This window comes from Parus major, chromosome 4 (assembly GCF_001522545.3).
Source record: "Parus major isolate Abel chromosome 4, Parus_major1.1, whole genome shotgun sequence".
Classification (NCBI taxonomy): domain Eukaryota; kingdom Metazoa; phylum Chordata; class Aves; order Passeriformes; family Paridae; genus Parus; species Parus major.
The window spans coordinates 54,278,847-54,306,289 of record NC_031771.1 but is presented as its reverse complement, the minus strand read 5'-3'; the positions used below and the strand labels follow the sequence as shown (position 1 = coordinate 54,306,289).

At 41.2% G+C, this 27,443-nt stretch overlaps 1 protein-coding gene across 3 annotated transcripts in view; it reads left to right on the top strand.

Moving 5' to 3' along the window:
• C1QTNF7 (C1q and TNF related 7) overlaps positions 1-27,443 on the top strand; it is a 50,702-nt gene that overhangs the window by 10,696 nt on the left and 12,563 nt on the right. Inside the window, exon 1 of one of the 3 annotated variants that reach the window (XM_015625621.3) lies at positions 4,099-4,453. The exons of the other annotated variants lie outside the window; for them this stretch is intronic. The gene's annotated coding sequence lies outside the window, so the exon portion shown is untranslated. Of the gene's footprint in view, positions 1-4,098; positions 4,454-27,443 lie in introns of those variants that run through there. 3 annotated transcript variants of the gene reach the window in all.

The window sequence follows — 27,443 nt, the reverse complement described above, 5'->3', positions numbered from 1 at the left end:
TATATATATATATATGATCTATATATATATCTATATCTAACCATGGTAGGACCATGTATAAAATAGCATTACTCACCAAAATCTAGATGTGAGATCAAAGTGTGAGGGCCATGCTTATGAGCCACTTATTTAAATATAAACATTCTTGTCTTTCAAGAAAAAACTATCTTGCCTTTCAATTCTTCTCAAGCCCTCCTTATATATGAACTGAATTTCAAAACTAAAATTGATTGCAGGTGTCTTAAGTATATTTTTCCAGGCCTTCAATTTAAACAAGTTACAGCAATACTCACCTTCATACAGTTTTTGATCATTATGATATGAATTGTCACTGACACCATTAAAGAACATAGGGACCTTTCCTCATTTCCAGAACCAGCTTTTCTTAATTTGGATCCCATTTTAGACTGTCAGAAGGGCTGTTTTTGAAGGGGATTCATTCATTTGATGATCCCTAGTACAGCTGCCTACCACATGTACAGCAGCAGTTTTAGCACTTTTTCATTTTCCCCCACTTTCAGTGTCAGCACTGGAACCCATTACATAGCTGGCATCTCCTAAGTGCCGTGTTACTTTGCCCCTTGCTTCAAAAGGTGCTCTCTAATAGGAGGGTGGCTGTTAATAACTAATAGCAGGAATGCAGATTGCTGACAGCACATAGGATGGCAGCCCTGAGAGATGGACACTCAGTTCTTACTTTGCACAGATTGTAATCTCTGGCAAATATCATCCTTGTGTGCTAGGTCCACATCTGTAAAATGAGATACAATGTTTTGGCTTCCATGACAAATGAGCATAATAAAACAACTGGGTGATCAGCTATGGCAATAACCACAAGTTTGTAATTGCCTGGGATAAAAGATGCAAAATCCCTCTGGAACATAATCACTGAGTCATCTTGCTCTTGGAGGTAATGGGGGACAGGTGTGCTGTATGGAATGGAAACCTCTGAATAACAGAGTTATCACTGAGGAGGTAGCTGCCAGCTGATTAGACCTGCTTTAAGCAGATGTTGGATGAGATGAACTCAAAACATCCCTTCCATTCCAAATTACCCTGTGACTCTGTTCTGATGCTGTGCCTCTGCAATTACATCCTCTTGGACCACTGGGGACCAGCATGCACACAGCCAAAGCAGTGATGCAGGACACAGCCTGCCTCCATCAGGGACTGATCAAGCCATGGACTGAACCAGCTCAGGGAAGCTTGATGCCTCCACCAAAAGCACTTTGGTACTTCTAGCCCCAGGCTCATCCTAGGAATAATATCAGTGGCTTTAGGTAGAAGTGGGCCTCCATGGAGCCAAGCAGGTTCATCTCCAGATTAACTACCTAAAGGTAATGGAAGTTTACCATGGTGGGGAATATGCTCTCTAGTTCACATTTACCTGCCATTTCATCTTGCATCACCACTGCATCAGTCTTTCCTTCTTGCTCAGCCTTTAAATGAAATAGAAAAATTAAGCCATGTGGTTCCTATGGACTCTCTGTGTGGCATCTCTTATGAAATAATAAAGTGTGGGCTTTGTAAAAGCCCTGTGCACTTAAATTGGAAATAATAGTTACTGGGTTATATACATTGTTGGGTTTTTTTTTAAAGCAGTGAGTAAAATTAGACAATTTCCAAAGTCTGATCAAAGCCATTTAGTAGACTGTGTCACATCACAGCTGGGGACCTGCTTTCTCAGGGTCTCAGAGATCACCATAGTGCCATGCCAGCAGAGCAGCTCTCACAGCCTGCAGACACCACAGCCCAGCCAATCTCCTGGGTGGAAAGATAAATGAGAAACATAAGACATTAATTTATATATTAGGATCTACACTTCCTCTGGGGGGGAAAAAAAGAAAGAAAAAATATTCTTACATTTTTGATGTGGTTGATCATGACACAGACTTCACCCTACAAGTCTCCTACTTTTGTATCTGCGTTACAGCTCATGGGGTCCTGGTCAGGCTTCCATGCTCACATTCACAATTGCAGTTGTAACTGTGACCCTTATGTTGAGAACTGTTTTCTTAACTCTGCATGAACATCTGTGAATGCATCTACAATAATATCCAGTAAGGCAAATGACATTTGCAGTGACCAGCTGCCTCCAGTTGTGAGGCAACATCGCACACAGTAGAATGAAGCACCCAGAGGCTTTCAGTGCTCACACAGTTGTGGTGAGGCTGAATTGGGCTGGGGATAAATGACATCATCCATTCCTGGGGGCTGCAAGTGCACTGCCCAATGGCTTGTTGCTTCCTTAGTCAAAAGCTAAATCCCTGGGGCAGAAACACTGGGAGTAATTAAATGGTGTTCAAATTAGTACTGTGGTTTAGATGTCCTGAATGTACTGAATTCAACACAGTTCAGCCCTCAGAAGTTAGGGATATATTCTGCTTGTCTCAAAACACTTCACAGAGCGGCAGGTCATAGGTCCCAGGCAGTTTTTGAAGTTTAGCCTCTTGTAGTTACGGACAGAAAGCTGGACAGAATCCCGATACGCCCCACTCGCGGGACTGCTGCCTGCAACCTGGGCGTGTGCGAGCGGTCTCTGTGCCAAGCCTTGCTCCTACACACCAGGTCAAGGTCTCCAGCATCATAAAACAAAACTGAAAGTCAAAAATGCCAGCTATTTTCTAAAAATAGAAAAGTTGAGCTGGGAGAGAGGGAGAAAAACGCATCCTTGCCGATGGTTTAGCAGCAGAGGAAGAGGCAGCTGACAACAGGCTCACCTCAGCATGGCTGAGCAATAAAGCAATAGATTTTAAAACTGTTAGTGGAGAAAGGAAAAGAGAAAACAACAGGAAGAGCTGAAAGGAGCCAAAATTAATTTATTGTGGACTTATTGTTTCAGTGTTTAACAAAGGAAACGGATATAAATGGAAACTAAATTGAAACTGAGGTCTCTCTCATTCAACAAAATATATCACTGCTGCTAGTCAGATACAATGCAGAAAGACAGTTTAATTACTAATAAACAACTTTGAAGTTATACTTGTGTTTTAGTGTCTGAATAAAGCTGGGGGAAAAAAAAGCAATAATGAAAACTGAACCAAAGTCTTCAGGTTCAAGAAAAACACTGATAACACATATAAAATGTGTAAGGAATTTTTCAAGTCCTTTGTTCACACAAGAGGATAACAAAAGAGATCATTTGATCATTCTTCATTAAAAACTATTATTTCCTTAAGCTAGAAATGCTTGTTAAAAGTTTTGAGGGCTTTTTTTTTTTTGTTTCTTTGATCTTTACATTTCATAAAGCCACAAAAATTGAATTTACAATATTTTAAAGTTTGATTCTGGACTGTAAGCTTATTTCTCTTTTTCCTTCTTTTGCAACTGAATACAATGGAATGAATGAGGACTTTGATTTCCTTTCTTATCTTTGCTGCTCCTTTAATATGGCTTTTTTTCATCTTCTTCATAAAACCTCTGTCCTTATCGCCTGAGAATTATATGACTATGTTTAAACTATTGTCTTTAGTCTTGAAGATGTAATTTTAAAATGGAGGAGGGAATTTTTTTTTCTGAAATGTTATATTTACCTATTTTCAGCTACAATATCTTTTTGCTTTTCTTCTTTGTCTCACTAGTTGTTCTACCAAGGACTTGTTGCAAAAGCTATGCTTGTTTCTATGAAGTTTAGTAAGTTTAAGTAGACAAAAGGGAAGAAAGAGAGACAAGAAAGTAGCAAACAGATCTTTCTTTTGAAGGAGAAAAAAAAAATCTGAAAACTCATTTTGCTTTCAGGCGATTCATTGCATTTATGATATCCAAAATGTTAAACTTCAGTAGGGGTTACATTTGCTGGTTGGGATACAGAGAGATCCTCAGAAAACCAAGGTTTGAAATAGAAAATCAGAAGCAACCTCATCTGGAACACAAGGAACCTCAGCAGTGGGGACAGAGCTTGAAAGTGTTGCCACTTGGGAGCCATGAACCGAAACAGAGAAGCCTGTCATCTTTGCTTTATTTTTAAAATATCTGAACAAATTAAAAGCTACAACCAAGCACTGTGTTTTGGTTTTGCTGTGACTGGGCTAGCAGCATTGCTGTCGTGCCCTCCCGGTACAGAGCACACATGCCACAGCTCCTGCGCTCCCGTCACTCACTCTTATGTTACTGCTCAAGTATGCATTTAGAAAAGAGCCAGCAGATACAGTAGATTTATTCTAGTTGTTGAGGTCAAGGACTCCTTTTCTTTGGATTCAGCAGAGAGAGAACTCTTTCCTCATAGCACCAGACGGGCTTTCTGCTTTGTGATCTACTGTCAGTGCGCACCACAGATAAGGAAACATCTGAGAGCATTTTTAGAGGATTTATCAATCCAAAGCACTGGTGAGTTATGTGCTCTCTCCAGTGTCAGAGTTAGGAGGCTTTCCTAACTCTTCTTTCTTGCTACAAGGGACAATATTTGCACAAAGTGCAAGCCAGAGGCTCCAGCTGCTGCAGTTTTGCAAGCCATGTAAGTAAAGGGCTTTATTTTGCTGAAGCAAACTTTGTATATTCTCTTGCCTCATAAAAACTCTGAGATAATCTAAACTTTAGATTAACTTCCTAATACTAATAACGTTGCTATCCTGCTGTCCCTTTGAATAATGCATGTAAGTCAGCACAATAATTAAATATCTTACCTTGTTTTGCTTGTGAGTCTTGAAAAGAGCAGAATCTGTGGTGCCTCAGGCAGGCTCTGTTTGCTTTTCTGATCTCTGACCATTTCTGTTCTCTGTGATCGGCACAGAGACCTTTCTGATTTCTCTGATTTTGATTTCAAGGACAATGACAAGCTGTCAGGGAAATGAAAAAGCTGTGCAAAGGAAAACAAAGAGCATTAAAAAAGTTATTTATAAAGTGTTGTCAGTGAACCCAAAAGTAGTGTGTAAACCCTCATGTTCAACTTGTGGTCTTGTGAGATTTCATGTGCTTTATAATGAGGCTTAAGGAGTCACAGATTATGTGACTAAGAGGAACATTAAATTACAGGAGAATTATGTTGATTGATTTATAAAATGTAACTTAATATTCATGCTCATATTTAAATTTGTCACTTTCTCTATGGTTATTTGGAGCTTATAGCAGGGGATGGATCACCTTTCTCTGAGCTTCAAAATGTAACTTAAAGACATGAAATATTTTCTTGTTTTCTATGTAGTTCATATACTTTTTGGCATCAATAGGCCTGGCAGAGAGCTTTTGAAATGCTGAATTTCTCTTCTTGTCAGTGAGCTCCTCCCTGCCATTTTGATTGTTGCCAAAACATAGACATGGTGATAAATAAATGGAAGCTATATTAGATTCACTGCCTGGGTACAGGTGGTGCTACCCTGAGACAGAATTTTCATGCACTCAGAATTCTCAGTGTCTTCCTGTTCAGAGAGTCTCTAGTTCCCTTGCATTCCTTATCCAAAAAGCATCTGATCCTTATGACTTTGCACATTCTATTTGGCTTACACTTTTTCCCAGTTCCAAATAACTTTCAATAGGCCCTTTCCTCCAGGCCCACATGTCTGAAAGGTGCAAATTCTACCCTCCAACCCTTCCCTCCTTCAACCCTGTCACATACCCACAGGTACCCAACACAACTTTATTGCAGATATGCTGCTGCAATCACCTCTTGCATCAGGCGCTCAGGAGAACATGGATGCTGCCCTAAATACATTAGCACATCTCCCAGCCCTCCTCTTGCCCTTCATTTCCGTGGCAATGCAGGCTCTGCAGGGGGAGAGGGGCCCTGTCCATGAAGGGAGATGGCCATGGCTCTCTGAAGGCCGTGGGAAGGCACTCCTTGCTGTCAGCCAGGCAGTCAGACCCGGCTGCCAAAACAGCAAGGAAATGAACAGACCTGCAGGCCTGGGAGATGCAGTTTGCTGCTTCCAGGGATGCTGGGGAGTCACCTCCCTGAGTGAGGACAGGGAAAGGCTCTGCAGAAAGAAGTTTCAGGGTAAATAGGATCACATCTTGAAGGTGCACTGGCAGGAGCAAGTCAGAGGTGAATGGGGCTGGTGTGAAAGTCAAAATTCTCTGATGGAAGAAGATGTAGCTTTTCAAAAGTGTTTGGAAAATGAGAAAAAGTTTAATTTTCCACACAGAGAGGGCTAAGAGCTGCTTCCTTAGCAGTACAAAACTCTTTTATACCTAGCTGGTGCAACCACACTCCAGGGAGAAAGCAGCAGTTTATTATAGTTTTTGAATTTATGTATATGCATGTGTTCTGTTGGCAAATGCATCTTTTGTGTTCTAAAGCTTTCTGAACCTTTCATATAGTCCTCTGCTTTGAAGCAACAGATGTCAGCAATAAGCAGATGGTTCTGCCTTTGAATTTGAACATCTTTAAATACTTTGAGTATATTTTATGATGGGGAATGCACTCTGTCTTACTATGCAGAACTGATGCACTAAATGAAAAGTATCCATGTCTGGATGCTTCATGTCACTTCCTAGCTCACAAACCAATAAACCACATATTTTTCAGGATTATTTGTTATGAGATATTTTCATCTAATTATTCAGCTTGTGTTTTCAAGCTTGAAACAAACTGTGAAATGCTCTAATCTGATTGAGCTTAAAGAGAACAAGCAGAAAAATGAGCCAAAGGAGCTGCCCCAGTTGTGAATTGCATTTTCATTCTGATGTATCCTGTGATCAGGCTGAAATCTTCCTCTTGCACAATTTCCCAGAGGAAATAATACAGTGCCTATGGAAACGACTGAACAAAATCTTTTGATCTTTCTTACTCTAAACTTTCATTTTCAGGAGGTGCAGCTATGAAATTTGATGAGTGGAGAATCTAAGAACATAAGGTCTTAAATCAGGAATAAATTTGGGAATACAAATGGAAAGAGGAGATCTGAAATAAGAAAATAACTCATTTTCTTTCAAAGCAAAGAAATCATACAAACAGATTTCATCCAAATGGTTTGCTATTGGATATTAATTTACTGCTCTAAAAAGTTATTTTCTCCCTCTCTGCCTGATTTTTAGTCCTGAAGAGTTTGTTTTTAAAAAAATCACCTGAGACAATGTGTGAACTGTTTAACTTTACTTAGTTGATCATAAGAATGGATTATTCCACATATAGTCAAAGGCTTTATTAATTTTAATGACATAAGGGATGTTATCAGTGCTTCTACCTAGTGCACCAGCCTGACTTGGAAAAAGAGAAATGCTTCATTTCAACCAAGCTTTGGAGCTTTTGTCCCCATCTTTGAGAAGTAATGGGGCTGTCGGAAGGCTCCTGGTGCTCAGGGGGTGCTACAAGATCTCAGTGGTGATGCAGGACATGCTCTTTCCCTCTTGTTTTTTTACCTTTTTCTCCAGTTCTTGAAACCTTTTCCTTTCTCACTTCTTCATGATACAGAATCTCCCAATGCCAACTTCTTCCAGAATACAGGTTTTCCTCAAATCAGCCTCTCCTTGCTCCACAGCAGCACTGTTCAGCCTTTGTGGACTAGAGAAGGCTTGGGCTGGAGAAGGGCCCCGATGGGGACAGAATGCCCCAGCACAGCTGGTGAACCCAACTGTCCACGTGCTTGGGCTCCAGCAGCTAATTCCCATCTCTGCAGCTACAAGTGAAGTCATGTACCCACATGTAAGCAAAGCATGAAGGCTTATGACCCTTGAAATCTGATGCCCAAGGCTAAGGCATGCTTTAATTACTGCCTTGCATTTAATTATTGCCTAATGCTATGCATTTCCTGGTGGTTTCCACACCCAGACATCTTCTGGGACTGGTCATTACACAAAACAACAGTAGACTGAAGATCTGTAGCTTGACAAAAGAAAATATTTCCTCCAGTTACACTGAAAGTTTTTAGATCTCTTTTCTATCCAACACTGTAATACTGTAGAGTTAAATTTTTGGGGTTTTTTTTTAAAAAAAAAAGGAAATTATTGAGGTGTTCTGCTTTAGTATATTTGACAATACCAGGTTTCCAGGTTTAGGAATCTACATACAAATGAGAAGGAGTTGTGAAAGCTTCTGATTGATGGACTGTCTTTCTTTCTGACAAGTCTAATCATTTAAGGACTGCAAATGTTCAAATACTTCAAAAACAGAGGCAGTATTTTGCTACTTGACAGCAGTGTAACTCAGAAAGTGGCTTTCCCAAATATAAAGAGGTTACAATCTGATGTGTGACTTAGACTTCTCTGGTGTCTATCTCATGACCTTTTTTCCCTCTGTGAAGCCCTTCTATCCCTTACTGCTCTGGTACAACACTTCAGCACATGTGCATTTATTTTGCCAAACACCACCTCTCAGGCTTACAGGCCTGAGGACTGAGGCACGACTCAATGACTGTAGAACTGAGATCTTACTAAAAGTCTGTGAAGATGCAGTAAACTGAAGGTAGTTTTCCTGAATTCTGGAAATATGTGTCCATCCATGGCCATCCATAGATAAACAGGTTCTTTGTAAAGAAGGAATGAAAACAGCTTTCAATCCTTTCCATGGTACTGTGCCCCTGCAGCTTTCCCATAGGTTCAGATGTAAAAAAAACCCTCCAAACCTGCTAGAGAGCTCTCAATCTAAGTGTTGTACAAGATAATCAGCAAAACTGACCAGAAAGGACCATAAGTAGCAAAATATCCACAGATGACCAGCGTGGAGAGCTGAGAGCACTCAGCAGTACTGTGATGCCTGTAGTGGAAAAGCTCTTGGCAGGGGAAGAAGCAGTGCAGTGACATTCCAGTCTGCAGATGGAAAGCAAGTCTGGAAGCTGCTCTGAGCGAGCTGCTGCAATGGAGGGATGCAATGGGAACATGGACTTGGTAACAAATACTACCATCCTCTGTTGTCAACTGATGTTTTCTCATGCAACTTATTTTTGAGTGACTGCCCATTTCTGAACTTCGGTGAAGTAACTTATAAATTTCATATTTTAAATTTAGCTGGGGAAAACAGTGAGGGAGAGAGGGGGAAGGAGAGGGAAATCTGCTAGCGTTCATATTCCAGAGAGAATTAATTCTGCTGTATTTGTAAGGTTTCCTCTGTGGCTTTTAAGTTATTTCCTGAAATCTGCAATTACATTCATGCAAGATCTGCATCCAGTTTTTTCAAAAATAATGTTGACGCAGAACAAGTGATAAGTAAACCAATTTTTTCTTTGAATGTCATCTCTGTTTCTGTTTATCAGCTGATGCTCTAGCAAGTAGTTTCTGCCTTGAGGGGCTGTTGATAGATAATTCCTTGAGATAGCTCAGTATCTCAGCTACGTTGTCCCTGTGAAGTCCTTTTAAAACACTGAGAAAAATTTCAGTGCTCACCACAAATCGATTTTGGAACATGTTGGTAGTTCAGACCCTTGACAGCACTGAAGGTGTGTGGTGGAGCATGTGGGCAAAGGTGACAGGGAAGGGAGTCAAAAGAAAGTATTGGGACTGCTTAGGGGTTTTTTGGTGACCATCAGGAACCAGATTCAGTTTCATATGGTTGCAACAACAGGGCACTGCCAGCATTCCCAGATCACGGCCTCAGTGCATGAACAACCTCCCACCCACATGCACAGTCATCAGCACATCCCTGAATCACCTTCCTCAGAGGAAAAAGGGAATCCTGGAGGATTACAAAAATTCTTCAGGGTACAAGAAAGCAACAAAATGAATATGTCAGCATCCCAGATGGGCAGAATAATCCCCACTTACAAAGCTGAAGATTTGGAAATTTATGTGACTGTTGTGTTTACCATACCATGGCAGCTGTGTTCTTCTCCTTAGAGAAAATGCTATGTATCCATGGCCATTCCTTGTTCAGAAAGGAAAAGGTTCATGTTCTCTGGTCAGACTGGCCACCACTAGTCATAGAGCAAGAGACCAGGAATCCATGCTATCTAATAATTAAAATCTTTCATCATTATCATTATTGCCAGATACCACATACACCTTGAATTTTTTAATCTACAAATGTGGAGTCATCCTTCTTCTATTTATACCCACTTTTGAACATTAGTTAAATTCCTGTAAGTTAAGTGGAAGTGAGGGAAAAAACAACTACAACTTTTGGGAATTTCTGCTTAAATTATAGTAGTTAGAAGGTGAGAGACATAAATGAACACAATACCTGTAGGGTTTGACAGGTAACTCAAACACAATATTTTTTTAAGAATAGACATGAACTCAGTTCATGAAGAAAAAATCATCCTCACGATTATCTTCTTAGTTGAAAAAATTACAGTTTCAGGTCAATGAAAGAGCATTCCAGCATGCAGAGATGCCTGGAAGGTGTTGCCAAAGACCATCCATCCCAACAGTGCATCTAGGCTGTAAATATCATATTTGAAATTAGTCAGCAAAAGCTACATCATCTTGATTTGCATGCTAATAAGATGATGTAATGGTGCTCTGGAGAGACAGATGTACAGTTAGCTGACAATAAAATTTTTGGTTTTTCTGAAGTACTGAAATTCTAGAATTCTCAGGGGTGTATTTCTCTGACTTTGCACCTTGTCTCTTAAATAAAGAAACACCCTACAGCAGACATATCTATGATACCACCTCTTCAAGGAGAAAGGGACAACACACATTTCTTTCTGAAAACAGCAGCTGCAGAAACTGATATGGACATTTTTTCACAAACTTGAGCTATGACAAAAGTTTGCACATCATCAGCTTTCTTATTCAGAATACCTTATGGTTGAGAACAAGCTACGTTTCAGGGCCTACTGGACCCTGAAACAGAGCACTAGACCCCATTCCAGAAAAATATCAGTTCAGGGAGAAATATGAAATGCTTTCTTATTGATAAATGTTTCCCAGACAATCTCTCTTCAAGTACAGGGCCATTTCCAAAATGTGAAAGGATCCTGGCTCCTTGCAGACGAGGGAAGGATGTGAAAGTCCAGAGAGGCACCTCTGCACATGGGTTGGTGATGACTGTGGTCTCACTTCTTGAGGCAGATAAAGCAGCATTTGGGTCTTTTGACATCTTTTCCCCCAGTGAAGCCTTCCTCACTTTCTTTTTTTTTCTCACAAAAAGACTGGAAAAAACCTTCTTCAGCATCTCATCACTGAGAGTTGTTGAGTGCAGGATTTTATAAATCATATCTTGCTCGGTTTATGGAAGTTATGACCCAGACTTCTGCAGTCAGGGCTGTGGGCATACTTACTCATACTGATTTCACTGTAATACTAGAGGGTTGTCCCTTGTAGTAATGAGATCTTAAATTTTTTCCCTGTTGCTCTGAGCTGGTATTTTCCAGGTCATGGGAGTGTTTTCCCTAAACTAACAGTGTGTTACATATTGTAGCACTGTTATGTCTTTGAGGGCTCAGTTTTCATGCAGGTGCCTCGTGTCGTTCTTGAAGATGATACTCTAGTGCAGACAGGATGTTTGGCTGATTTCTGCTTCAGATGGCTTTTACCATCTTTTCTTTATTTCTGCCAGGGCTTTCTCTTGCTTCCCTAGGGACGCCAGATGCATCTAATGAGTCAGTTCCAGCTTCGAAGCTGAAACGGGTCATGGACAGCAGCCATGTGTTGTTCAGATTCTTGCATGGAAGGGAATTTCCTTTTTCTCTTGCTGGACCAATTCACTCAATAAGAATTCGTTTTAGATCAAATTGGCATTGCTTTCAACTAACTTGAACCTTTTCTAACCCTATCATTAATTCCAAGAGTTTATTATATGCCAAAAGAGGAGGGTTGCCTTAAAAGAAAACTGGTGCCTTGGACAGTGTGCCTTGCTCACAGCTTAAGTGATAGGAAAAGAACTGTTTGAACACAAAGCAGTCACAGGCTGGTGAAAAATTAGACAACAGTCAGAGGCATGCTTCTCCCCAGTGTTGCATAAGTAGATATATAATGTATAATGTACTGCAACATCACAGCAGGTCTCCCAAATTGAAAACAAAGAGGAATAAAAGACTGCCGTACCTTGGCTCTTAAATCCCTGAATGTGTTGCCTGTGTTGATTAGTTACTTTGATTTGTGCTTCCCTGCACAGCTCATTTTTCCCTTTAATAAGAGTTTGGCTTGTAAATTGTCACTTGCATTTGCACCAAACAGTGCAATTAGGCTGGAGTGACGGAATATATTACATTGTTTGTTTTCCATTATGTTTATTCCAGATGGTTTTTGTCACTGACTCTTTTTCTGAGCCGGGCTGTTAATAAACATAGGATAAATCTAATGAATAAATTTGCCTGCTTGCTACAGATCTGTGGTGGTGGCTGAGATGGGGTTATGCTGCTGAGCAATGGGTTCTCAGCAGAACTACAGAAATGTCAATTCTGGCTTCCTTATGAGAGGCAAACTGTGCCTATGGTTAGTGAGGGGTTAAAGAAGATGCTTATATGGTGTCTTTTTTTCCTTTAAAAGACATACATTTAAAATTTAAACTGAGGTTATGATGAGTTCAGAGTTGTGATGCTTTATTGCTTCTGAACAAAGGAAATGTTTTTTTAGTACAGCTACAGAGTGAGTACCCATTTTCAAGCTTTTCATTGTCAGGAAGCTCCTCTGTGCCCTTGAGCCAGCTGTTTCAGTTTTTGTCTTGGTTCCTGAACAAATACTTCTTTCCTTCTTCAAACATCTTGTCTATTCAAATAGAAGCTGTTAAAAGTTACTGACTAGGCTGGAGATACAAAATCAATTTTAGAAAAAGAACTGAAACATTTTGGAGAAAACATATGAAACAAAGAAGAAATGTGGATGTCTACAAGGCAGCAGGACTTGTCTTTATCTGTTCACTTGCTGAAGTGGTGTTGACTGGAAAAAATGAATGCTGTGACAGCAGGTCTTGTAAAAGTCATAACAGTTAAGGAGTTTTCCAGTAGCGGACTCCTAGTTTTTTCATCAGAAAGGAGCATAAAAAAACCCAGCAAGAAATACAACATGGTCTGTCCTACCATCTTGCCAAAAGTTTTAGAAGTTGCAGAAGAGGTGACTGTGGTTGCTCAGAAGGGGGATCTTATTTAAAGTGAGTCTTGGTTAAAGATCACATTTTTTTAGAAGAGAAGCTAAAAGCAGATTACAGTAAACAAATTTTGTTGCTACTAACATTTCCCACTTTCTCTGAACTCTTCCAGGAAGCTGCCAGCAGTGCTGCCTTTTGTCAGTACAGTGGCTTCTCACGTGTCTCTCAGCTGCTTAGTTCTGCTCTGAGCTACAAGCTGTGCCTCTGTCTCTGAAGGCAGTGCAAGGCAATGCTTCCCCAAGTGAGCAACCAAGTGATGAACACTGGAAGAAGAAATTGTTCATCTGGGCTCACACTGACCCACTTGCAGCAGGCTGGGGGCCCAGTCAGTGCCATGAGCTGGGTGACAGAGGGTCTCAGCCACAGTGGAAAAAGGAATATTTCTAGGAACAGGAATAGACAGGGAAGGGGAAGGAGAGGTAAGAGATGTGGGAGCAATAATTCAAGAAGGCTCCAAAAGAATGGTGAGCTTAAGAAGGCTAGAAAGATGTGGCTGTTTTGGTAACTGTAATATAAGGAAAATGAGGATACAGCCTGTACCCACAGCACTGGGTGCCTGGCCAGGCTGCGAGGTGCAAGAAGAGTGTTAACCCTTCTGGAATTAATTCAGGACATTCCAGCGCTTAAATTCACACAGTAAAAATAAACCTTGTGCCAAGCTTGTTGTCTATGGAGCTTATGCTCTGCTTTTTGATTCAATCATTTAGGAATGCAAAGCTCTTCTACCAGGTCTGGGCTTTAACAGCATCTTTGCTTTGCCATTACCAGACTATTGCTGACAGTGGAGCAGATCTACAGTAAGGAAATTCATGACAAAAAGGTCCATGTCTGCCTGCAGCTGCTCAGTCATGCTGTTTGTGTAGGGTCTGACTCACATCTGGACTGTGCTTTCCCTCCTGTGTGTCTTACCCACCACACTCTTCCTAGGCACCTCTGCATGTCCACTCACGCAGCGGGACAATGCTAAGTCTGCTCCACAGATGCCCAATTAAGGCTGGGTGTTGTTTACTCTGAAATAAGATAAATTAAGCACTTGTGTTGTAGTGCATCCAGGGAGACGATTGCAACACACTTGTACATCAGATTCCCGAGTGTTTCACTGGTGGGGAGAAGGAGAGTTTAGCTGTCCCAGCCTGCTCTCTTTGCATGCATTGTCACACTAAAACACAGCCAGGTGCAAGCTGGACAGCAGAAATTGGGGGAAGAGAAATGGGGCTTGGCCAGGATAGGACTTGGTTTTTGTAATTCTGAACAATTGGTCCTGCTTCTGCCACTGAAATCTTCATTTACCCCAGCTCCTGGCCCTTGGAGGCCTCCAATGAGGGTTTCTTCTCCTTTCACATCTTTCTCTATCACAGTCCTTACTTTCAAGCTGACCATGATCAAATACTTTGGTGTTACTTCTCATGCCCCCAGACATTCCTTTGGGTGGCAGATGTCTTCAGATTTCAGAGTTCTGCTTCCTCTACTCCTCAGACCCAACAGCTGAATTTTTCCTAGGATCCTTGAGGCTGGCAGTACTCTGTAATTCTCACACTGAGAGGTGGTCTGCTAAGAAGGTACATGAGAAAAACATTGTGGCATTATTTTTGTCCTATAAAAAGCAGAGAAGATGCAGCAGGCATGAGGTTTTTGTTGATTTATTTATGAGTAGTTACTATCAAAGGAGTGTAAGAGAGAATCAAGGAACATAGCCCAATTTCTATTTGGTTAGTCCTTCAAAAACTGTAAATGACCATGATGAAGTCTGATGATTTCCTCTGGATTTATACCAGTGCCAATGAGAACATAGCTCAGTCCACTAATTTTACCTCACATCCCAATGGATGTGGACAATATATGCAGTGTGTTAAAATCTATCTGAATTCTGATTAAGAGTTCAATAACAGTGGCATTTACTGAGGATTATTTAAAAATGCATTTTCTTGCTTCACTACTTCCATACACTGTCTTTTGGTCTTCTGTGATTATTGCTGTATTCGTTGAGCTCCCTGGCCATAAAAACGGGCAGTAATTGCAAAGTCTTTAGTGAACTTTGTGACATATTCCACACTTCTCATTTTATTTGTCATAGTATTTTGCTGTCAGCTTAGACTTTCTGAGTCTTGTCTTTTTAACTCCAGAATGCATTACTGTATGTGAAAACATTTCATGTAGAGCTTTGAAAGAAAATTAATTTATAACACCCAAAAATTATGCCATGAACCAAAATTCATTCTATCCATCTCCTTTATGACAGGGATATTTTAGCCTGTTATAAGAAATGTTGATAATAATTATTGGATCTCTGTATTGACCTTGTTAACACCATCCAGAATGGTGTTTAAAAACTGTTAAGGAAAACTGTTTCACTTAAAGATGAGTTGCATAGCAATTTTTGTGGCAAACTCAAATAGAAAAATGTTCTAGGTCTATTATTAGGCTCTATCCAATTCTACTCATGCCATTAAAGATGATTCATAAAGTACTGCACATCTGATCCAAGTCAGCTTCTGTCCTTATGGCTTGCATAATCCTATAAACCACACTGGTGCTCATACATCACTTGATTCACATCACCACCCCCACTTTGTGATGCATTGCAAAATGTGAAGTGTACTTGCTGACCCTTTCACCTAAAAAAAAAATTAAAAAAAAAAGGGGAAAAGTGCCTGTGCTCTCAGTCTTAGGAGTAGAAAGCAGAATAATAGTATTGCAGCATGAATCCTCCCTGGACATAACAGGAGCTACACCTTGCATTGAAGATTTCACAAGTCTTCAATTTATTTTCATCTTTGTAATATGCTAATGTGTTAGCTTTACAGGGTAGCATGCTGCCAGAGCATTGCAACAACTGCACTCAATGCCAGATGCTAAAAAAGCTTCTTGAAATATTACTAAATAAGGTATTGTGAATGTTCTTCGTGGGAAAAATAAGCCCATTCCCTGAGCAGCAAGAATAAGGGCATCTCTCAAGTCTAATAGCTGTTTGTCAAGTGCTTGTGCTTCTTTATGGTATTTTTCTTCCCTTTCATTTAATTTCTCTAACTTTCAATCCTGTCTTCATTATTTTTTTTTAACTAAAATGATCTATAATTTACTATTGCTTTATTATTGTTTGAGATGCATCTTGATCCATTTAGAGGAATAGCAACATACCAAGATTTCAATATATTAGAAAATCCCAGTATCTGAAGACTAGTCATTTGGCAGAAAATGGTGCTAAGAGCTTAAAGCCAGTACTGTTGCTGGGTGTGACACTATATTTCCTATATAAAGGGAGTTTTTTAGGATTGTAGAACACTTTCTGAGGTTTCCATGATGGCTGTCTCACACAGTCTCTGCCAGGAGGAGAGCACTGTACTCACTTGGTGAACGGGAGCAAGACCTGGCTACGAGGGAGGGCAAGCCGTGGGTCCCAAAGGATTATGATTATAGCGCTAACATTCAAAACTAGAACTCAAGGTGTTTTTTACACACCAGGGAATTCAGATATGGGGATAATTAAATGGCAGCATAATTAAATGTCTGCATCAGCCTCAGTCCACTCCTGAAGGGACCATGCAGTAGCCCTCAAGGCAGCACGAACCTGTTCTTGCCCCTTGTTTCCCTCCTGCCACACCTCCTCTACCACAGCAGGCTCCTACAGAAGACCCAAGGGCCTTCTCAGCACTCACCTGGTGTATGAACACTGCAGGTCTGTCCTGCCCCGGGCTGGCAGGTTTCACTGTGTGTGCTGACCCTGCACATTCACCATAGGCTCGTCACTACAGGGGACAGGGGCTGCCATATGACCCCTGCTTTACAAAGGGTAATGAGCCTCAGCCAGGAAGAACTAGGCACAGGGGTCCCACAGCAGTAGCACAGAAAGGAAACAAGCTGATGAAATATCTCTTGATCTGCTGGTCCCTGTGAAAGACTTCTGAATGCTGCTGAGGCTGTGTCAATGTGAGCATCGACAGTGCTTGCTGTCACCTGGGCACAGTATGGCTTCAGAGAGAAAACTGATAAACCCCTTCTATCTAAAACATCTTCTATCTACTGCATTAGCTCTCCCAAAGGTGCCAAGATCACTTTATTTACTGTTTAAAATCTTTAATGGAAATTGAAAAGTCTCCAAGATCGTCACTAAAATGTGCAGTGGGGACAAGCGGAAGAACTAAATTTATCCCTGGAAAAACAAAGACAATACTCTTGTGAGTGGTTAGAAATCAGTTTGGCACTGCAGTTCCAGCACTTCAGTGTCTTCTTTTTTTATATAAAAATTGTTTTTCTCAGTTTTCTTCAAGTCCAATCAGTAATCATTTGTTTTGTTGGGTTTGTATTGGTCTGATAGTTTTCATATCTCTCTCATTCACAGCCTGATTTCTCAGTTTTCTAAAGGACAGCTGATAAAACTCAGTTTCAGATAAACCCAAAATTACATTTATGCCATAAATACCCTCTGTGATTATGGGAAGACACGGTCAGTCTCTTTTCATTGGCAGTGAAATCAGCACATGAAGTATGCTTGAATATAATTGTTCTTTGTTCATTCTCAGGGACATCCTGCCAAATTCTCTTTTTTTCAATACTGTCCTTATCTGAACCTTTAAACCCTTTATTTCTAAATGGTGAAAAGTAGTTCCCTGTATACCCTGTAAAACCCTTTGTCTCTCCTTAGGTATCCATATCCACTACACTCAATAAAGAGAAAAGGAAATATGTCATCTCATGAGTACAACAGTCATATCTGCTGTGGTGAGATTTTCCCAGTTGCTAATGATTTTCAATGGAATCCTTATGCTTTCCACTTAGCTCCTAATAGTGTTCAGAAATGTCTTAGTTTATGGCCTGGGCTATCAGAAGCCATCATGATCAAATTGGTTATTCCACTGGGAAAGTCATCAAAGATCTTGATCCTGAGGATGTACAAGATATGTTACACAACCACAGAATGGGTAAGGTTGGAAGGGAGGCCCTCCAGTCCAACCCCTCTGCCTAACCAGGATTCCCTAGAGCACATTATTCAGGATTGTGTCCAGACTACTTTGAGAAGGAGACTCCACAGTCTCTCTGGGCAATCTGTTCTGGCACTCGGTCACTTGCACAGTGCAGAAATTCTTCCTCATATCCAGGTGGAACTTCTTGGGCATTAATTTCTTCCCATTTTTTCTTTTCCTATTGCTTGGCAGCACTGAGCAGAGTCTGGCTCCATCCTCCTGCCACCCTCCCTTCAGATTCTGATTGACTTTGATGAGGTCCCCTCTCAGTCACCTCTTCTCAAGGCTGAACAGGCCCAGCTCCCTCAGCCTTTCCTCATAAGAGAGATGCTCCAATTCCTTAATCATCTTTGTTTCCTTTCTCTGGACGTGTCTCAGGGGCTGCATGTGTGTCTTGTGCTGAGAAGCTCAGCACCAGCTCCTGTCACAGAGCTGGTTACCTTTCACAGCTGCTGCAAAGTACTCCAAGTAACTCAGAGCTTTAATCATGAATTAACAACCAAACCAGTGACTGCACCAAAGCTTCCTTCCCTCAGCTGGAGGCAAGCTGGACTGTGGGTGTGGGCCAGGTCATGCAAATCACCATCCCTCAGCATCAGACTGTTTCTTTGACTCAGAGAGGGCTTTGGAGAGCAGCAGCAAGGCTGTTTTCACTCAAAGTGAAATTTCCATTATTAAATTTCCATTGAATATCCATTACACTGCAATCACAACAAAAACAAAGTATTTCTTTCATTATGTTTAATATTTATCCATACCCTAGCATCATATTATAACCATCACAGTGTCTCAGCAATAGTGGGATGGTGCAGGATAGACAGACCAGGACATCTCTGCCTTGCAAGTAGCTCACAATAGTTGTGTTTTTCTTCTGTTTGCATTTTATGAGTATTAATTAACTCCTCTTCTACTACTGCAGGGCAGGAAATCATTGCCCTCCATATGGAAATAGAGAAATGGATTACGTGATTTGCCCAAAGCTAAAAAGAGAATTGCTATCAGCACTAGGATGAGAACTGATGATTTTTCTTAGTGCCTGGTCCTGTAATGCAATTAGAGAGCAATCTCCTTTCCCCTCCTCTTCTGCTGTGTTACCCTCCACCTGTGAATGGCACTGACTCCAGCAGTGCTTGATATTTGAAGTTGAATTTTACTGTTAAGATTAATTTCTACTCAACAGGATGACTCCAACCAGTACTTTTTTTTGCATCTAAGAGAAACATTCAATTGTGCCTTTGAATTAAAGGGACATAAGAATCCCCATAAGAATCCTGCAGCATGAGCCTGATGCTTAAGTAATTTTCCAGGAGCAAGCTGATGCTACAGCAGCATTTTTTGTGCCATCTAGTGGTTTCAGAAAATCAGATGCCAGGCTCTGCCCCAGTGTGCCACCCAGCACCAGTGCCACAGCAAATCCTGCCCCTGCTCTGACAGCCCCTGGCCTGCTTAGGGCTGCTTGTGCCTCTTTTTCTTTTGCTGTTCCTATTGCTGCTGTTTCACTTGGATGATTGTGAGCTGCTAAAACTCTGGAAAGCTGCAGTAAGAAGTGGTCTGTAAAAAGAGATAAGTAAATGGGTATTCTCAGGACTGCTCTCAGTTTATGTATACACTGTGTTTCTGTGGAATAGGGAACACTTTCCTCACTGCTTGGAGAGTGGGAAGGAAACTGTGGGGACTGAGGAACAAACCAACATACACAGAATATTACTAATTTGTTTCCTGAAGAGGACACAACCAGGTGCCTTGGAGTAGGGAGCTGGCTGCTCCACTGAGCTGGACACCTTCAGGGAGGAAAAGCAATTCTCAGAGAGGACTCAGGGATGGGACATAGACCTGGGGTTATTTTCAGCCATCTTTTTGATTAACTTATTAAAAAACACAGATAGGGACTGATTTCTGCATATAGCCAGGATCTTTAAATGCACCATCAAAAGAAGTAATTCTATTGCAAGGGTAGTGAGGAAGGACTGCACCATATACGCTTAACTAAAAACTGCCTTCGAGAGTTAAGGAAAGCCAGACAGCAACATAAGCAATAGGGACATTTTTCCTACATTTTAGTAGAAGACACGTTTTGTAAGGGATTTAAGTTGCTTTTAATCTCACACATTTTAACTGAGAATAGTAATGAGAATAAATATGATAGCTCCTAATGCAGATAGAGTTTAAGATACAAAAAGCAATGAGCAAAATGAGTTTATTTGCCACAGCTGACCTTCGTGTTACATAGAAAGTCCAATACTATCTGCTGAGAGGGTTTTGGCCCGGTGAAGCTAAGCAGCTCACCAGACTTGGTCAACATTGTTTCATACTTTGTCTGTACACACATTAACACATTTGGTAAAAATATAACAGCTTGATGAGAGAAGCTTCCCTGTTTGGATTGGACTGCTTTAGACAATCCTTCAGCATCCTCACAGCCCTAGCTCAAGCCAATGCCAAGACCTTGGTAAATGCCAAAGACATTGAATCCCTGCCATTCTCCAAAACTCCTCACCCAGAGGCCACACACCATGAGCAGCAGTGGGACAGGTTCCTGTTCCCACCCCAGCATAGGAAAGCTATAAATAGGTGGCCTGCTCCAGATCCAGCTGTGCCAACCCCAGCTTGTCCCCTGTGCTCTCACACTGTCCCCTGGCTCCCCACCCCCTGACAGACACAATGAACCAGAGCAACAAGAGCTCTGTTACTCCCACTGGACTAATTTTGACTGAAAGAGGGCAGGAGATGCATTGGGAGCACTCAGCAGGGCTGTGTCCAGGAGGCCAGTGTGGGCAGGCCGGTAGTGACCTCTCCTGTCACCACCCCTAAGTGCATGTCTGCATCCTGTTTAAGCTGAAGAGGATCTGGGATGGCTGTGCCAGCAGAGCTGCCACAGAGGGCAATAACCTCCAGCAGTGTGGCTTGTAATCTTCATCTGGCACAGCTCTCCACAAACAGAACATCTGTCCACAGCCTAAAGAGATGTTTCAAAACTGATTTAATTAGACCAGCACAAGCACCCATCTGGACACTTTTAGCTCTTTGGCTCCCACTCACCTAACAGACGACAATGGATAAAAATCGTTTTCACCTGCCCAGCTTGCAAAGTGGTCAAAAGGAAGGGATGATGTTTCAGCCATGCCAGAATCCTAAACTTTTGACAAATGCATCTGGTGAATCCTGTATATACATCTGGTGGGGTGCTTTATGAAGTTGCCACCTGAGATCCCTGCTCACAGTGGCACATCTGCAGAAGGGGCAGTGGGGGAATGTGTGCCTGCAGCTGTGCAAAGCCCAGAGCTCAGACAGCTGATTCTGCTGGGTCCAACGAGCTCAGACATGGGCTACATTGCACTGGGCCTCGTGCATATTTACCACGTGGAAGCCTTCCCTTACCCTTCTGGTTCGCTCCTTCCCCTACACAAGAGTAGTGGAGAGCAAAGAGTGCTGATCATTTAGTGCAGTGTCAGATGGGTTAAACAGTCTATGGAAGTGGCAAATCTACAAACTGTGGAGCCCCTGCAGAATGGCAGCAACAAACTAAAGAGGGATAGTTACATTTTAAATTGGTATGCAGGTTTTTGCAGCAAGGGACTGACTATAACCTTAGTTTATATAACTTCTTATTCCAGCTTGGGCCAAATAAAAATAAACTGACTGATTCCAGATTAATTAAAATGTAAACTAAAGATCTGGAATTCATCTACCAAATTATTTGAAGATAAACAAATGCAAGTTTGTGCATAAATGTTAGAAAAATATATTGCAGAGTTTAAAAGATGAAAATCACCTATGAGAACTGAAAGCACCATTTCTTTTTTAGCACTATTTTGAGGCTGCAGATAACCCAGGTCTCTACTAGAGTCTTTTCTAAACTCTTAATAAAAGGCTACAGTTTATATTAGTGTTAATGTACTTCATGCTTACTTATCCAAATCCTTTTTAAGAAAAAAAAAAACAATTGGAATTTTAACTAGTTGCAGATGATAGAAGTAAAATTGGTCTTTACAAATCTATGTTTAAAATAGGACTTTCATGGAGAGGACTGTTTATATTTGCTAATATTATCCAGTCTGTCTATTTGTAAACAGGAGTCAAAGGTTTACAAGCTTCAGCCTGTCATAAAATTAAATCAGAATGAGGGAAGACCATGAGCAATGAAATCCCCTGTTACACTGGAGCTGTGTTATCCAGCAGGATAAAGACCAGACCAGCCACAGCAAGAGGGAAACAATGAGCTGAAGGGAGCAGATGCTCTTCAAAAAATTTCTGTTTTCATGGAGAGAATAGCATTGGTAACTCATCAAATGGTCTTATCAGACTTTTCCTGGTGTTTAGACTAGACCAGGATGGTAAACAGGCATGTACACAATCAGACAGAGAGACCTCAGGATTCCTGAGCTCTCTGATGTTTCTGGGATATGGTGCAAGTTCATGGGCAAGAGGGATGCTGCACAAAGTCTCTGCCCACTGTGATTTTAGCTGCCATTGCAGGTGAGAGGGCTGAGGAGCCTCAGCCATGTCCTGCTGCTCCTTGGATGAGCCCACTCTTGGAACACAGATATTCTTCCAGGCAAGAGCACAAACTCCCCATTTGCCTACCCCAGGGAGACTTGCACAACCTCTTGCTACATTCCCTGGCTACATTAATCTTTTCCTCTCAGATTCCAAAAGCAAGCTGAGCTACTGACCATTTATAATCAGGAAACAGCAGCAGTGTTGTCTCTATGCCACCCACCACACACAGCTCTTGGCTGCCCCAGCAGCTTTCCAGCTCTTCTTTTGGGCCTGCAGCACACATCAACAAGGCAGAAACACGGAAGGTTTAAAAAGCTGTAGAAAAAAGAAAGCCCACAGGTTAAAGATCAAACTCCAAACCAGAACAACCTCTTTGGGTAATGGGATCCTTTTTTTGGCCAAACCCATTGTATTTGCTAATAGTCAAGGGTGAGTCATTGCTGCCCCTCTCCACAGCCAAGGGTCTCTGGAGAGGAGAAGATTTTGGCTGTGACTTCTGTACAAGTGGTACCATCTGCACAGCAGCTCGGTTTCCAGGGCTCAGAAGAGAGAACTCATCTTCAGAAGCCCACAGTTGAAGGGAAGGCAATGACAGTGCATTGGCTTGGGGCTATGCTCTACATCCTGTGGCCTTCCAACAGGTTCTTCCTCTGTAACTGCTGGCCTACTGTGACATCTGGGCTCACCACAACTTCACCATTCTCCACAACAAACACTCTACTTCAGTCAGATTTCTGGCAGGAAAAGCAAGTTCCATGGCTGAGATTTCCATTTAAGGACTTTTCCCAACCATCTTTTAACTCAGCCAGCTACAGCATCACCGAGGAAAGAAGCCTTCTCTTTGCTGCCTTCCTGCTACCATGCCACTTTTTGGACAGGTGCTCTTTTCTGTCCCATATGAGCATGGAGGAACAGAAGTGCACCAAGGTGGCCCTGGCTGCTCCTGGGCTTCCTTCACATGCCACTGTATCTCTCCTTTCCCCTCACTTTCAGCATCATGTCTAGCAATTAAAGCAAAAATCCCAGGGAAACCCACATCCCAATAGACAGGGGACAAAGGGGGAAAGGGTCTTTACCCCACATGCCTGTTGGGAGCAGAACAGTCTTTAACCTTTGTGTTCGTGGTGCTGGTAGGAGAGCTCAGCAGTGTTGGGAGCCCAGCAAGGAGAGGGGAGCTCTGTGCTGGCAGGCACAGGAGGAAGAGGAGGAGGAGAAGGAAAGCCATCCTGACAGGCAATGACAGTGTCACCACACTGTAACCCAGCCAGCCCTGTGGCTGTGGCATGTAGACCAGCCACACTGCTGTGTACAGCTGGCTACTCATGAGGAGCAAAACAAGGGCCTGAACAACCTGGCACTCTGAGGCTGGAACAGATAAATAAAATAGGTTTTGAATAATAATGAGACACATCTGTATTAAGAAATCATGATTGTTTTGTTGAAAGTGTGCCAATGCAAGCAGTATTTTATAGAGTATTTCAAAGACTGTCCTTTGAGCTGTTTCTAGCTAGCATGTAGTTATGCAGCTTTGATGAACTCAAAGGGGTTTCTTCTTCCTATAAAAGCCACTAGTGTCACCTAGAAAAATATTATATATACTACTTTCTTTGGCTTTTCTTTGTCTAGCAGAATGAGAATCGCTACAGTGGGAAAGGCCAGATAACACAATTCAGGCAGCTGCATTTTTTGCAGCTGTACTTCTGTATTTTTGTTAGAGATGATGAGTTCATGCAGACCTGAGGACATAACATGAACACTGTTGTGTCTCATTCAGAATCTTGCTTACTAATGTTAACACACTACAGGAAAGCAGTTTGGTGGACCATATAACTAATAGAATTTTTAATTGTAAATTTATAATACTCAGCAAAGAAAAAGCTGTGGCTAGCATAATATTACTACCTTTCTGAGAAAGATAACATGCTAATGAGCAGATTAATCACTGTCTCTTAAAGCAAGAAATAAAATGAACCAAATGAAATTATTACTTTAAAAAGACTTAAGGGGGACAAAAAGGGAATTTAATGGAAACAAATGCATTCTATGAATAATTAATTTAACAAATTTACCAGTTATGAGAAATTTTGTGAAAAGCTCCTTCCAATTTTATGGATAAGGAGTCCAACAAGGCTGACAAGAAAGCAAGGATTCAGAAAGATCACAGTTTGGAAGACCTCAGCTGCAGAGGAAGCAGGCAGATAACCTCGTGGCAAGCATCTCTGTGCTGCCCACATCCCTGGGAACTGTGCTGCAGGACACTGCCCGAGACAGAGGGTACAGGGCTAGAAGGGCTTCTGATCATATTCACCAGAGTCCTTCACAGGTAACAGTCACCCCAAAACAGAGACAAAATGAAATGACTGTTATGGTTGATTTCATAATTGCCCCCAGAGAATAAGTTGGGACACCAATTAATTTTATTGAGAAGGAACAGCAGTGGCTTATGAACTTCCGCAGAGACCTAGTTTCCTGAATTAACAAAATAAGCAGAATAGATAAAAACCATAAAAGAGCATCTATGCCAAGAAACTTGTCTCCAAATTAAGTGTTTCTGTACTCTTTCCCATGAGCTGATAAATTTATGAGACCTATTTTTTTAGCTTTACTGTGTGTGTGTACAAATATATATATATTTGAACAGACATACATTCAAACTTTTCCAAAGACAGAGGAAAAAGAGAAGACTCATAAGAAATCACAGCATCTCACAGGTAGAAAAGGAGAATTATAAGCAGGAAAGACATGACTTTTGAGTACAGGGTAGTTTTCAATTGCAACTACCTGTCCAAGGCAGGGTAATTTAAGCAATAACAAAATCACAAATATCAAACTAGAACTTTCTGCAGTGCCCAATGAAGATAACTAAAACAAAGATAAAACCAACAAAAGAGCTTATTGCATGTCAGCCTACTGTTTATCGGCTAGAAACAAATCTAAGTACATTGTAATTTAGGCCATCAGAGAATAGATCTGAATTAAAGAAAATTAATTCCATCAGTCAAAGTCAAATAGAAAAAAAAAATCTTTAATAATATATTTTACATAAAACATATCCACCACACTCCAGGGGTTGAAGAAAAGCTAAGTGAAAACAGGACTCCTTTGGCTGGTAAATGTAAGGATATATATGTGCATGTGTGCATACACACAGGTACACATACACTTCTTTTTCTGTGATGAAAATATGCCCCAGATGAGGGAACAGTGACTGCCTTAACTGATCTGAATGACTTTATATTTTTTTTTTTGGTTTTACATCTTGATTCTATGCCATAAAACTTAAATAGAAAGAAAGAAAGAAAGAAAGGTCATTTTAACCAAGGCAAGAGAAAGCTTCTCCATGTTTTATGTATTTCAACTTTATTTGCAAGTCAATATGTTCTGAATCTCTGTAGGTTTCCATTAAAGTGGAAATTGCAAACCCCTTTACCCTGATGGAAATTTGAAGCTGATATGCTCTAAGCCCTACATGACTCCCCTTCTTTATATATATTTTATTTGTATTAACAATTATGTAAGGAAATTTATGGGGGACAGATCATTAGAAGTGATTCTGGCATACTGCTTGTCTCAGACTTGCCAGAATTTCTTAAGAAATAAATTTAAATCAAGGTCACTGTTTAAAATGCAAAAGGGCTCATGGCAGTCTGCTGCCATGGAGTTGCAACTGCAAAATAACACTGAGTTTATTGTCATTGTTGTAAATTATATCTGGAGATACTTGAGAGAAACTCGAGCAAAACTCTGGACAGTACAATAACAGAGAATTGTATTCACTGAATATGGAATTGTGACAAGGGTTCTCTACAATCACTTCTCTTTGTAAGAAGTATATGTATTTTGGCATAACCCATCACATACCAGTACCTGGGGCTGTGTTTGCACTGCAGCTGCACCCCAAGACTGTCACCCATGGCTATGACAGCGTGCTACCTGTGTGTCCTGTCTGCTCCTTCCCCAAGGGCAGCCCTGTGATGCTGTGTGTGGACAAGCCAGCTGGTACCCCTGGGACACAGGGCATCACTCAGCCTGGGGTCACCCCAGTGCACCCCTCCTGCCTCTGCACACTAATGCTGCTGTGTGGGTCAGATGGCTCCAGCTGGGCTGCTGCTAGTGGCATCTCAATCAATGAGGGGAAGACCAGCTGGACTGGGGACATCCTAAGGTGACTCTAACACTCTGTGATTCAAGGTTAGGTGGAACTTGTTGACAGACTGAGATCAGGGGAAATTAAAGTGAAAATGAGATTTAACTGGTTGCTAAACACTCTGTGACCTTCAGACATCTGGGAATGCCCACTTATGTCCCAAGGAGACCGCTGAAATCACATCCCACCACATGCAAAGTAAAGCCTGCTCCTTACCAGACAAAGGCCAGACTTTGCTACTGAAGAGTGGCATGTTGACTGACAGCTGAAGCTTTTTTGTGCTATTCCCTGGAGGAACCCAAGGAAAAAAACACTTCCCAGACAGGATGGATTTCAAAAGAAACCAGACCAATTATTGTTGCAAGAACTTAAGTGAGAAAACCCCTTCTGTCAGAAATGACCAGTTATCAGATGCTAGACCTTATCTGCACTGTAATGAAAAATCTGCAAGAATTATGCTGACTTCATCCCTTTCAATCTCCCATGAGAGAACTGATTTGAAATACAAAATGGCAATTCACAATTACTTAAGAAAAGTAAAATCTGAAAAGTGTTCTTGAAATTACCTGCTTTTGCACCAACAGAGAAATATTACCCCTGATATTATTGATGTTGTTGTTTTACTGGTGAAGAAATATAATCATGTAAGATTAAATAATTGCCATGGAATAGACATTTCTATTGAGGAACAGAAATTAGATCTCCTGAAAGAAAACTCTGTGCTCTGTTTTCCTTCTTCTTCTTTGTGAATTTGATCAAATGCCACTAATAAAAGAGAGATTTGCATTTGATTTCAGTACATAGAGAAGCAGGCTGACAAATGATTATGTGTATCAAATTGAAGTTATTATATCACAAGAAAAACTGTCATTCTTCTAAGTGAATTTGTGCCAGACAAATTTGTGTCAGACAAATTTGTGTCAAACAAAAGAAGACA